Source organism: Eubalaena glacialis, chromosome 15 (genome assembly GCF_028564815.1).
Source record: "Eubalaena glacialis isolate mEubGla1 chromosome 15, mEubGla1.1.hap2.+ XY, whole genome shotgun sequence".
NCBI lineage: Eukaryota > Metazoa > Chordata > Mammalia > Artiodactyla > Balaenidae > Eubalaena > Eubalaena glacialis.
This window is the reverse complement of record NC_083730.1, coordinates 61,523,249-61,536,957: the sequence shown is the minus strand read 5'-3', so window position 1 is coordinate 61,536,957 and position 13,709 is coordinate 61,523,249.

Below are 13,709 nucleotides of genomic sequence, written 5' to 3'. Positions count from 1 at the left end.
TAATGTGACTGGTCACCCCTCAACAACACGGGGCGTTTACAGTTGAGGAGACACTGGTGGAGGGTCTTGCTCTGAAGCCACTCAGGTAACCTGCAGTACGACCAGATCCCAGGCCCAGTTCCTCTGATTCCAGCACAGTGCTCATGGCAAAGTAAAAGGGAGCCAAATTACAATGGAAGCAGGCTCCTTCTAGAGTGATGCCTCATGGGGGAATGCAAGCTTGAGAGAGAGACTGAGAAACCAATCTGTGGTCAAATTCAAAAGGGACATTGGAGATAAAGGCAAGCTGTTCAGATGCAAGAATGTAGAAAGTAACAAAGAGACTTGAATCCGGGCTGATCTGAGGGATTTGCTTGGCTAATAAAATGTAGAAGGAACATTCTGGGACTCCTGGGGCAAGGTCTCCTTTGAGTCAAGTCAACCCATAGAAACATGAGAGAAAATAATAAGCTGTTGTTTGAAGCCTTTAAGTCTGGGCGTGGTTTGTTATATAGCAATAGAAGGCCAAAATCGAGTCCTCGTGAGGATTATAATCCTCTTTCTACTTACTTCTGCCCGGCCCCAGTAGGCACGTGAGTTGGGGACTTCCCATTTTGGAGTTTTGTCCTTGTTGCGGACTTACTGTCAAGCACCTGTCTCAACAGGCATTTATCCATCATGAATATTCATGGTGCACACGCGCATATACAGTTGGCTTCCATGGAGCAAATGTTTTCTTCCTTGGGAAAGAAGAAAAATTTCCAGCCCTTCCCTAATCATTCTCTACCTCAGAGATGGGTTCCTGGGCCCTATAGATGCCCCTTCAAACAGGTCTGCACTTTATACTTAGGAATAGTAGTTAATTTGTTTTTCACTTTAACAACTAGGTTTGCTTCACACATCTTCAAAAGACTTCTCAAAAGAGGTTAAATGAAGCTGTTTCACGATGGGGTACAGTGGTTCCTCCGTGGCCATACCATGGTGGGGTAGAATCCAGGCCTTTTCACCGTAACCTCTGGTGACCCGCTAAGAACCATCCCGCTTGCCATTTGCAGCAACAAGGATGGACATAGAGATGATCATACTAAGTGAAGGGAGCCAGACAGAGAAAGGCAAATACCATATGATATCACTTATATGTGGAATCTAAAATATGACACAAATGAATATATCTATGAAACAGAAACAGACTCACAGACATAGAGAACAGACTTGTGGTTGCCAAGTTGGGGGAGGGAAAGTGGGGGAGGGAAGGATTGAGTTTGGGATTAGCAGATGCAAACTATTATATATAGGATGGATAAACAAGGTCCTACTGTATAGCAAAGGGAACTATATTTAATATCCTGTGATAAACCATAATGGAAAAGAATATTAAAATAAATGTATATATATGTATAACTGAATCATTTTGCTGTATAGCAGAAATTAACACAACACTGTAAATCAACTATACTTCAATAAAATTAAAAAAAAAAAGAACCATCCCGCTGCCAGCCCTACCCCTGCTGACCCCTCCTCCTGGCTTAGTTCCTCATTCTGTATGTATGTTCTTGTCTTCATCTCCAATCTGCCCTTTGCAGCTGGAACCCAATCCAGTTTGTCTCTCTTTCTCTCAATAAGCTCACCCTCATCCACCAGGCTCCACCCTCCAGCCAGCTCCCAGGAGCCCTGGTTGCTTGGCCTACTTTGCCATGAGCACTGTTCTGGGATAAGGAGAACTGGGTCTGGGACCCGCTGGTGCCCAGAGAAGCCAGGTGGCTTCCCAGAAGGACACCTGAACTCTGTCTCTCCCCTTCAGGGAAAAGGAAAGAGTGGCCCGAATCCTGGGCTGCTTCTGTCTCCGCGTTCTCACGCCCACTTTCATCTTCCTCAGCAGGCAATGCGTTTCTCTCTCACACCCTCTTGGGCTGTTGGACCATCAGGAGGCTTTGTGTGGATGTGTAGGGATGGGGTTCGACCACAAAATATATTTTATCCCTCTCTTCCGAATATATTATTTTGCCCTTTGCCCTTGGCAGTTTCAGACATCCCAGGGAACAGCTGCCAAGACGACAGCCAAGCTTGTTGTGACTTTGGTATTTCAGAAAAGCGATTGCTTAGCTCTGTCCCACGCTAATCAGATGGAGATCACATCATAACCTTTTTCAGAACGCGACAAAACAGTTGAGGTCAAATAATGCCTTTACCAAGACCCTAATCTATTGTTCCAAACAATTCAACAGCATTCCTATCAGAGAAGGCCATCTTTTTCCTGCCCAGGGCCAGGGAGCCCCACTCTGGGAGACACACAGGCAGACAGGAAGCCACTCCTCTTCCTCTTCCTCCATCTGACCTCAATGCCAAAGCCCCGGCTCCGGAAAAGGCCTCGGTGAGCCCAGATGCTCCGGCCCCTCCACTCAGCGAGAACTTGGGGCCGCTGGGAGTGGCTGTGTCCCCTGAGGTTTCGCCCTCTGCACAAAATCCGGTCACTGTAAGTGGTCCCCCACTCTGGAGTTTATCTCCGTCTCTTTCCTGAGTCCAGCCGGCCCATCACAGCTCACCCATGCGATCAATGCTCTGCTTTTCCCCTGCAGATATGCTTGGGAACAACTTCGGAATACAAAGCCTTCAAAACAATGAGCAGTGTTTGAGCTAGTAGGGCTGAGTCCTGAGCAAACAGCTGGACCAAATACGTCTTTATCTGTGACTGTCTCCAATTTAAACAACCCACAAGATGTTTGTTCAAAACCCCGGTCAGATCTGGCTGTGCTGTGTTGATGAATTCCACGCCACCCCGCCTCCCATCAGCTGCAGGGAGAAAATGACGTCTTTTCCTGAAAGGAGATTACTTTCTCCTCTTCTCGGGCTGCACTCCCACCAGAGTCAGTGCCGGGTTTTTTGGTTTTCTGAGGGCAGTGGCTCAAGGTAGCCCTGGCACCAGTTCCCGGCGGGGCTGGCGTTCCCAGCCCACGTTTCCGGGGTTGAACAGGGTGGGAACGCTGCTTCTCCCCCAGGCAGGAAAATCTGGCATGTAGCTGCCTGTCTGCCCAGGCCTTTCCGATCTCCAATTCGGTTTTAATTGAATGCTTTGCAGAAGATGCCGGGGAACAAATTACAAGAAGAAAGTCATCAGTGATATTTACATGTCATTAATAAGGCCAATGAGGGATCCAAGCGGAAAGTTCTAGAAGGGGAGGCAGGGAGGAGCGCAGAGCTGATGCACAGATGGGGGCTGGAGAGCAGCCCAGGGCAAGAGCCACCTTGACAGCAGGTTTTCTGTCTGGAGTGAGTTGGGTAGGTCCCTGAAGAGGAGGATGGTTCTTGGATGCTTGAGTTCCTGTTGACCCTGCCCCTTTCTGTCTCATGACCTGGGGATCCAGATTCTCAGAGCTGTCGGTCCCATCTTGACGTTTCCTACATCTCCCAGAAAAGGGAGAAGGTGTGTCTGCATTGGTGTGTCTTCCTCGTGCCCTCCCTCTAGACACCAGGTCAACGTGTCACTAGAAAGGTGTTCTCACAGCCGCCATGCACCTCCTTGCCCTAGTGGAACCCACGCCCAATGACTGTGAAAACTCCATCACAGGGACCACAGGAGAAACAGAGCAGATGAGCCAGCCGAGCCAGGGATGAGGCCGGCAGAGGAGGGACAGCCCCGAGGGCGTCCTTTTTCACTGACTCTAGTTCTCTTGCCTCCAGATCCTGTCTTCTTTAGTGTGTGAAGAGTCCTGACACGTATGCCTCACTGGCCGACACTGGGAGGTGAGAAGTTGGCAAACTTTCCTGACGGTTGCTACCAGAGAGGTAGAGGTACCCAGCTGTGTTCTAGCTTCTTTTTTTTTGCCCAGATTCAGAAATATTTCAGAGAGGTGAGGTTGAGTACAAAGTAACAAGTGCATAAATAACAAGGGACCCAAGATGTAGGTGTAATAAATACACCAAGTGCCCTTTCAGGCTGTGACTTATGGGCCCTCCTGCCTGCCTGTCCCGGTAACTCCGCTAACCTGGATGAGGAAGCCGCACGGGGCCCCTGTGTTGCTTTCCTAATAGGAATAGGTGCTTGGCTCTCTGCAAAGGGCTGTAACTACCAAGTCCCGGATCACAATATAGTAGTACAGCACGGAGATTCGAGTTCCATCCTGAGAGCACCCTGAAAATCAGCACATTGCTAATTATAAATGTGGCCGCCAAGGCCCCAGCTTCCTTCTATTCTTCTTACATCCTGCAGCTGGCCAAACTTAGGAACTAATTATCAGATTCCTCTGGAACGGCAGCTGGTGGCTTGATAAGGCGGCATTTGGGGTTTGGGCTGTGAGAGACAGCATCTCTATCACGCTGAGGTCCTGCCTAGGTGATCAGGAAGACACAAGAGCACATCTTGCTCCTTGGCTCGCTACAGGTGGATAAAACGCCACCCTGCCTGATCCTTGGGCATCCCTAGCTCAGCTATAGGTTTGTCCCAAAGGACCTGTCCTCCCATAAGTGTGACTCCCCAGAGTTGGAGGGTGGTGTACAAAGTGGGTCATTTCATCCACCCAGAAGCAGGATTAGAAATGGGCAGGTGGGCGTGATCTAGAACAGTCTTTTCTAAAAGTAGAGCTTGGGATCACCTTTCAGGGAATATGCCTATTGGCTCCGTCCAGCGCACGAGGCGACAACTCAGCCTCTCCCCCCACGCTGGGAACAGAGCACTGTCACCGTGTCCTTCTAGCCCCGAAGCTCCTAGGTGGTTAACAGTTCTGGATATTTTCTTCATTATTATTTTTAATATGGCTGGAAATCTGCCCAGCTGTATGTATCCTGCAGAGAATCAAAATGAGAAAATGTAACACTACCCGTCCAGATATCTGAGAGCAGATAGAAGGACCAATGGACTCAGGGTCAAGATCCTGCATTTAAAGCCGCTCCATCCCTCCCTCTCCCTGGCTATGACCTTGGGCAGGTCACTGAATCACTCTGGGCTCCAGCTCTATCTTCCTGTAAAATGAAGGACATACTAGGAGCTTTTCTAATCATTATTAGATATTCAATCATTTAACAGCTATGGGTTCCCTACTTGTGTCAGGTGACATGCTGGCTGTTGAACCGAACAGCTCAGGCCACTGCCTTTGAGGGGTGTGCCCTGCACACTGGGGTACAGATGGGCCCACGGGCAAAGGGTACCATCCCGCAGCGCGGCAGACGCAGGGCCGTTCGCCCAGGTCTCCGTGCAGGGAAGAGCTTGCTGTCCAGATCAGAGAGCTGGGTCCAAGGTCACGCCCTTCCTGGGCAGTAGCATCCAGTGACCCAGTGAGGAGCCCGCAGGGTTGGTCAAGTCTCCAGGGGCCTGGACTCCAGCTGCCTCCTGGTTTCCACTCCAGCCGGGCCCTTTCCTTTCACAGGGGCCCATCTCCACTCCACGCCTTGTTCTCCATCTCAGCGTCTGCTCCCAGAGAGCCGAGGGCAGTACACAGAGAAGGGTCCCGGGGGGGAGTGTGGGGAGGGGAGGCCCAGGGAGAGGCCTGCAGCCCCTCCTGTTGTTTCTCCACTGCTGTCCTTGCTGGGGAAGGGCTGCACCCCAAATACATCCTGTCTTAGTCTGGTTTTCCCCAAAGCAGAGCCTGAGTCAAGCCTTGGGTGCAGGGCTTTGTTAGGTGATGCCAGGGAATGGGAGTAAGAAATGGGAAGACGAAGGCAGGGGACGAGGAAAAGCCACTGGCGGGCACTGTTGAGGGGTCCTACCCGGGGCGGCTGGGCTCAGTCCTCCAGGGACCTGCTAAGGAACACGCAGGATTCTCCTTCCATTCCCTTCTCCTCACCCACTCGCAGTCCTGATGGCTAAGGGCTGCCTCCCTCTTCCACATCCTTCTCCCATGTCTGGGTTCCCTTGTTCTTGGGCTGAGTGAGCTCTGGGGGCCTTGGAGAAAGACCTGAGGCTGGAAAAGTTGAAGGTGCCGTGGGCACCTGGAGTGGTCCCACAGGCAGCATTGCACGGACCATTTCCCACAGCAGCAGCCAAAATGAGAGGTGGCCAAGGGGGTAGCAGGGGGCCCTGGGGTCACCACAGCCTGTTAATTCTGCCCCTAAATTGGGTTGCTGCTATCCCCTTCGCAGGGCCACCCAAATCTTCCCAGGAATGAAAGACTGAGGCCAAGCCAGGTGTGGACATGCTACTTGAACAGCAGAGGCACAGCAGCAGGGCCTTGGCCTGGCCTGAGACCCGGGTGCAGTCCGCAGCCAGCAGCACATGGGCTCAAACTCTGGCTTTGCCACTTAGCTGCTGAGAGATCTTACATCAGCTACAGCCCGTTTCCTCGTCTGTAGGACGGGGATAATCAAATCGCTCGCCCCGGAGGTGGTCATGAAGCTCCCGTGAAATCTCGCTGGAAAGCACTTTGCACGGGGCCCAGCCCGGATGCTGAGGTCAGTACTCGTCAGCGGTCAGTGTTATTAGCTCTTTCACAGAGTGTCTTTCTTGCGATGGGAATCTGAACACTGCTTCCCCAGCCCACATTCCAGCTGCAGGGCATCCTCTATTGTCTATTATCATAACGGCCACAATGGCCAGCGTAGGAATGCAGACACATTTCCCCCCGCAGTTGTGAGAAGTAGCCCTGGAAGTATTTCCTTCTCTATTCGTGTGTAAAAGGGCAAAAGAGGCATTGCCTGCATAAAGAATAGATGGCACCCCTTCCAACCTCAGGCTTCCTGGGCAAGATCCCTTGCTGATTCAGAGCCCGTCTGAGGTCACTTACATCCATAATTGCTCCAGGATAACTGTTTTAATGCTTGCACTCAAATCACCCTTTATGCTCCATGAAACAAACTGCTTTACAGTCATCTTTCAGCAGCTTTGTTTTGTGTTTAAATTTATTTATTTTTTATTTTATTTTTGGCTGCTTTGGGTCTTCGTTGCTGCGCGTGGGCTTTCTCTAGTTGCAGTGAGTGGGGGCTACTCTTCGTTGTGGTGCGTGAACTTCTTGTTGCGGTGGCTTCTCTTGTTGCGGAGCACAGGCTCTAGGCGTGCGGGTTTCAGTAGTTGTGGCACACAGGCTCAGTAGTTGTGGCACGCGGGCTTAGTTGCTCCGCGGCATGTGGGATCTTCCCGGACCAGGGCCTGAACCCATGTCCCCCGCCCGCATCGGCAAGCGGATTCTTAACCACTGCGCCACCAGGGAAGCCCCCTCTTTTGTGTTTATTAAATGACTTATTCTACAGTAAACCTGATGAGAGGCATGCTTCAGTATTCTTGAGGTCCACCCTAGCAGAAATATAATAATCAGGGATTCAAGCGCTTCTGGGTTGCTTGTATGTTTCATTCATCCTTCCCCTCCTTCTCTCCTCCCTCTCAGCATCTTGTGCTACCCTGGTCACCGGCCTACCCCTCCTGCTGTGACTGGGGTCATTTTGTAGAAAGAGGGAGCCCTCCCTGGTGTGGAGGTGTTCATCAACCCTCTGAAGGGTACAAATCAGGACAACAGAGACACAAAGGGTAACACAAGACAGTTACAACTGAGGACTCTGAACTCAGGCCGGGGTTCAAGGACTGACTATGCCACTTGGGAAGGAACTTCATTGGGTGAATAACATCCATCCCACCGGGTAAAGCACTGAGCACCATGCCTGACACATATGAAGCTAAGACAAGCCTTGTTTAAGTGATAACGGGATGTATTAAAGCTAGCAAAGGTTTTGAACTTCAACACACGTGGTTGAAATCCCAGACAGAGCACATCTAACCTGTCTTAGGTTTGAATTTCAAAACCCTAGTTCAAGCTTTTAACTTTCCTTCAGAACGGGTATAGTCTCCCCAAGGGTATTTAAGGGTAAATCTAGAACATGATTAAAGGCCTTTTAAAATATTGTTTAATATTTATTATTATAATTGTTCATTTCCATGCCTGGGAACAACGAGGGAGAGAAAAAGAGAGGCATGTATGTTGGATGGGGGGCAGGGAGGCAAGGAGGGAGGGCCCACAGCATCTTTCTGGCCCTGGCTCCGTGTGGATCACGGAAGGCCCTGCCCCCAGGGGAAAGGACACTGGACAGTCCTGTGAGCACAGACCAGAGGAGCACAGGTGTTCCTCACACACGAAGCAAAACAGGCCAGCAAAATACAAATTTGGAAGTAGTTGGTAAAGATGCTGCATCTCAGAGTGGCTTGCTCCAAGCTGATCTCCACTCAGCTGAGCCTTGTCGTCATCAATTAAGTAAAAGCCACATGTTTGGAACCTCGGTCCTGGGTGTCAGGTGTTCAGCCTATGATGGTGGCCCCATGCTCCCCACTTAATCATGAAACCTTCCAGGCTGCCTTTTCTGTACTCAGGTCCGCTGCCTTGACATAGTTCTTACTTGGCATATTACGTAGGGTAGGCGAGGTTATGCTGTGGGTCACGTGATTTTCAAGGACCACAGTCCTCCAGGTTTCCCCTTATATGATAACTCAGGGATTGGGCTCCATCCTTGACGGAGTCCTTTGTGCTCAGCCTCACAAAAAGGAAAAGGAGAAGAAAGCCTGGGAGGCAAGGATTCCCTTTGACCCACAGACCACCAGCCAGGACTCAGCACGTGGTCCCTGTTGGGGCCATTGCAAGGCAGGCAGGGAAATGCAGTCTCCTTGAGGGGCAGGACAAGTCAATGGTATGGTGGGCATCCAGCCCATCTGACACCCTGGGCATTATTTCAGTCATCACCTCCACTCATAGTTCACTGACTCTCTTCTCTGCAGTGACCTTAGACAGTTCACAAAAATGAATTTTTGTTCAGGGGAGTTAAGTGAAATGTTCAGGTTCACAGGGTTCGCTGAAAAGGTTGAGTTACCTAGTGTTCAAGACCCAGTTGTGTTAGTTGGGATAGGCTAGGCGATGCTACAGAATAACAGCCAGATCTCAGGGGCTGGAGACACGAAGGCTCATCTCTCCAGATCCCATTGTGATCTGTGACCCACCACCCTCCTGGCTGGGGCTTCGTCTTTCAGGCCGCTTGGATCTCTGTCTCCTCCTTCTCATCATGAAAACTCCTTCATGTGTGGCTGCAGGGGGGAAAAGGGTGGGAAATTGCACACTGACTCTTACACGCCTCCACTCATAAGTGACCCACATCATGTCTGTTCCCATTTCATTGGTCAAAGCAAAGCACAAGGCCATGGCTCCTTCAAGGGGGCAGGAAGGGTGACCTTCCCGGACGTCTGGGAAGGGAGAGCTAAGAGGCTGGGTGAACCCCCAAAATGGAAAGGGGCTCATGAATGCTCCTTGGACCTGATATCAGATGGTCACTTACACTCTTTATTTCTATCACTATTTTTTCAGAATATAGAACCTCAGAAGTCTCTTGGACCTGAAAATGTCTGAGGCTTTTCACCCACCTGCACCCTTCTTTCTGTTCCCACCCCCTATGGTTCTGGTGGGATTGTCTGACCCGAGATCCTGCATTTCTATTAAAATTCAAAGCCTCTTTAGATTTTAAGGCAAGGCAGGTTTCAGTTTCTATAGCATCAGGAACAGAAAGGAAAGGGGCTTGAGCTGACAAGAGCCACTTTCTTAAGTCTTGTCTGAGGACAATAGGCAAAGGGGAGAAAAGGATAGACAGAAACACACACACACACACACAGCAGGTGTGTGTGTGGGAGGGTGTGCCCCTTGGATGCAACCACATCTAATCCAGCCTACCCTTGGCCTTCAAAGTTGCAGGACCCCATAAAGCCCCAACTCATACTGTTTTGCCCTGGGCTGATTTGAGTTGAGTTTACTTTACTTACGAATGAAAAAATTCTTATATATATATATATTTTTTTTTTTTCTCAAATAGTCTTCTGGAGAAATGCAACTCTGGCACCTGGATGGAGAAGCAAGCAGGTGCACTGTTATAGACATGCGAGAGAAGCTGATCCATGGATCCAGACCAGGGAGGCATCGAGGAAATGGACAGATGTCTGGATCTTTGGCTAAGAGCCAAGATAGGATTAGGAGTGGGAAGACAGGGCACCATGGTTCTCCAGCGTGTCTGAAACCATTTAGGGAGAGGGTACTGAGGGGTGCACCCTGAGTCCCAAGTCTGAGCCATTCCACATGACTCCAGGAGCTCTGCATTGGGATGCTTATTTCCTATGTTATCTCTGGCAAGAGCCGTAATGTAGGATATTTCTAATGAAACTGAGTCCATACAGCACATTAACTTTCATTTAGTTTTTTCTATGATTTTTTTTCTAGCCAAGTTTTAAGAAACCAGGGAGGACCTTTCTGAAGATCTGGATGCAGTCAAACTCCCAGCCCTCTGGATGCTGGGCTGGGGAGGTAATCAGATCCACCTGGGTGTGAATGGAACTTTGGGGAGAACCATCGAGGAAGAAAGAAAATGAGAAAACTAAATTATTTAGTATTTGCTCTAGGTGCCTGCTTCTGCATATGCAGTATGTTTAATCCTATTCAATCCTGAGAGGAAGTTTACTTATTTTTTTTAATGAGGAGATATAGGCTGAGAGAGGGAGGGTAAGTCACTTGCCACTGCCTTAGAGCTGGCAAGTCGCAAAGCTGGGATGGGAGATGGCTTTCTCTGATCCCAACACCCATGCACTATCCAGGGAACAATGATGCCAGGCCAAAGACAGCCCCCTGGACCCTCCACTCCTGTTTGTAGAGGCCAGAAGTTCTGATAGAACCGAAAACACTACAGGCTTTCATTCGTGATCAAAAGCAAAACTTTTTAAGATTTTGAATGAGAGAAAGAGCCCCCCAAATCAGGAAAGCTTATGTTCCTGGAGACAAACTTCATCCATTTCATAACTTTGTGCCTGGTGGCAGTGGGTCAGAGGTCAAGGGCGGGCTATCAGTATGGCTGGAGTAGGAGTAAGTATGAATCTGCCTGGGAACATCGAGGCCCTGCTTGTCAGTAAATACTGAGCTGTACACAAATGAGGGAGCGGTGATAAGAGTCAGGACTTCTAAAAAAAAAAGAAAAGTTTCCATTTCATTTCTCCCGCTGTGTATAAAGTGATAGAGAATGAAGAAGAGATAATAGCAGATAAAGCCAAAGGGTAATACAGTAGCACAAAGGCAGCACACACTGAAAAATATTTTGAAAAGTTAATGGTGGAGAAAGGGTTTCCTCTTTTGAATGCTCTGGAATTATGGGGGTGAAAATGAATGGGGGACACTGAACATTTCGTGGCTTTATAAAGGAAAATGAAGGTGGGAGATGAATTTCAAGGAGAGAAAGTCGAATAAAAGTCTTACAGTGGAATACCATGCTCAGCGAAAATAACTAGAGCTACAAGTAACCACATGGATAAATCTCAGAAACAACGTTGAATAAAAGTTACATGTTGCATTATATTGTTTATATAAACTTTAAAAAACCATGCCAACCAGTTAGTTCTATATATTGTTTAAAGGTTCATGACCACGTAAGGTAAGTATAGTCATGCATTGGATGAATAAATACCCCATCAATGATTGCAGTTACTTCTGGGTGGGGAGGAAACAGGATATTTTGGATGAAGAACAATACAGGGGGTTCCCACTGCTTTTGATAGTCGTTGGTTAAGCTGAGTAGGGACAAACCGATATTTGCTACTTGTCTCTGCGTGTTTTTGATGTCTGAAATGTTTCCTAACAAGTAAGAGAGAGAGGTAGGTGACAAAGATGAATTTAGCATAGGAAAGCAAAGGGCAAGGGGGCCATGGAGCTGGGGAAGGATCCTAAGATCCCCTTAGAATGGTTTGTCCAAAGTATGAGGTCCTGCTGTATTGCATATTCGGCTATCAGTAAAAGGCAGCTTAAATGTGACATTTGGAAATTGTTTTTGCTGATGAATCATACACGTCGTATGTCTTACCTCTCACTTTATGCAAATACAATGCCAGTCACACAGTGGAAAAATCTCTTGTGGGTGATTCATTATGAGAAACTGATATGTTTTCTTTTCTAGTCTTTTTATCTTGGCCAAATTATAAATATTTTAAATGTCAAAGACCAGGAAGAACAATGTCATGTGCAGTCCTTTGGGGAGACAGGTAATCCAACAATAGAAGGCAGAATTCAGGATGAACAGAAGTATTGTCAATTCCCATCCCTGCAAATTTACAAAAGCAGAAACTTATGTTACTATACCTTTGGGCTTTATATTGATTAAAATATCATAATAACCTTTACCATATAAAGAACTTGTATAAATCCAAAAGAAGACAAATACTCTTTAAAAATTGGACAAGGAATATGAAAAGACACCTTACAAAAAGAAACATAGATGACCAAAGATATATTAAAATGTTGAATTTCATTAATGGTCAAAGATATGCAAGATTAAATACTGAGATCTCATTTCAAGTTTTCACTTGTCAAATTGCAAGAGATTAGAAAAATTGAAAAGATCATCTTATCAGAAGGTTCCCTGGCGTGCTGTGATACATTGTTTTCCTTAGGACAAGACCAGTTCCATATGGATAGGGAAATATGTCTTCTGAAATAGGCCTTCTGAGTTGTCTTTGTAGTAGGACTGGCAGTGTACTGGAAAATCCTACAAAATATCTCCAAATTGGCCTAATATAGATAATTAAGTTTCTTCTCCTGCTCAGTCATTAGATAAGACGTGGAGGGCATTTATTAAAATGCAGCATATTATCTGGGTGTGGCAAGCCCTTAGCCATTATCAGCTATTAAATCCACTGCTAAAATTAGTTTATCTGATTAGCTGCTAATTAGCAACTAACAAACTCTTTTTCCTCTAAATTTTTTTTAATAAATTTATTTATATTTATTGATTTTTGGCTGCGTTGGGTCTTCGTTGCTGCCCGCAGGCTGTCTCTAGTTGCAAAGAGTGGGGTCTACTCTTTGCTGTGGTGCGTGGGCTTCTCACTGTGGTGGCTTCTCTTGTTGCAGAGCACGGGCTGTAGGCGCGCAGGCTTCAGTAGTTGTGGTGCACAGGCTTAGCTGCTCCGCGGCATGTGGGATCTTCCCGGACCAGGGCTCAAACCCGTGTCCCCTGAATTAGCAGGCGGATTCTTTTATTTATTTATTTATTTATAAATCCACAGCTAGTTTTTTTTTTTATATATAACATCTTTATTGGAGTATAATTGCTTTACAGTGTTGTGTTAGTTCCTGCTGTATAACAAAGTGAATCAGCTATACATATACATATATCCCCATATCCTCTCCCTCTTGCGTCTGCCTCCCACCCTCCCTATCCCACCCCTCCAGGTTGTCACAAAGCACTGAGCTGATCTCCCTGTGCTATGCGGCTGCTTCCCACTAGCTATCTATTTTACATTTGGTAGTGTATATATGTCCATGCCACTCTCTCACTTCGTCCCGGCTTACCCTTACCCCTCCCCGTGTCCTCAAGTCCATTCTCTATATCTGCGTCTTTATTCCTGTCCTGCCCATAGGTTCTTCAGAACCATTTTTTTTTTTATGGTTCCATATATATGTGTTAGCATATGGTATTTGTTTTTCTCTTTCTGACTTACTTCACTCTGTATGACAGTCTCTAGGTCCATCCACCTCACTATAAATAACTCAATTTCGTTTCTTTTTATGGCTGAGTAATATTCCATTGTATATATGTGCCACATCTTCTTTATCCATTCATCTGTCAATGGACATTTAGGTTGCTTCCATGTCCTGGCTATTGTAAATAGTGCTGCAATGAACATTGTGGTACATGACTCTTTTTGAATTATGGTTTTCTCAGGGTATATGCCCAGTAGTGGGATTGCTGGGTCATATGGTAGTTCTATTTTTAGTTTTTTAAGGAACCTCCATACTGTTCTCCAT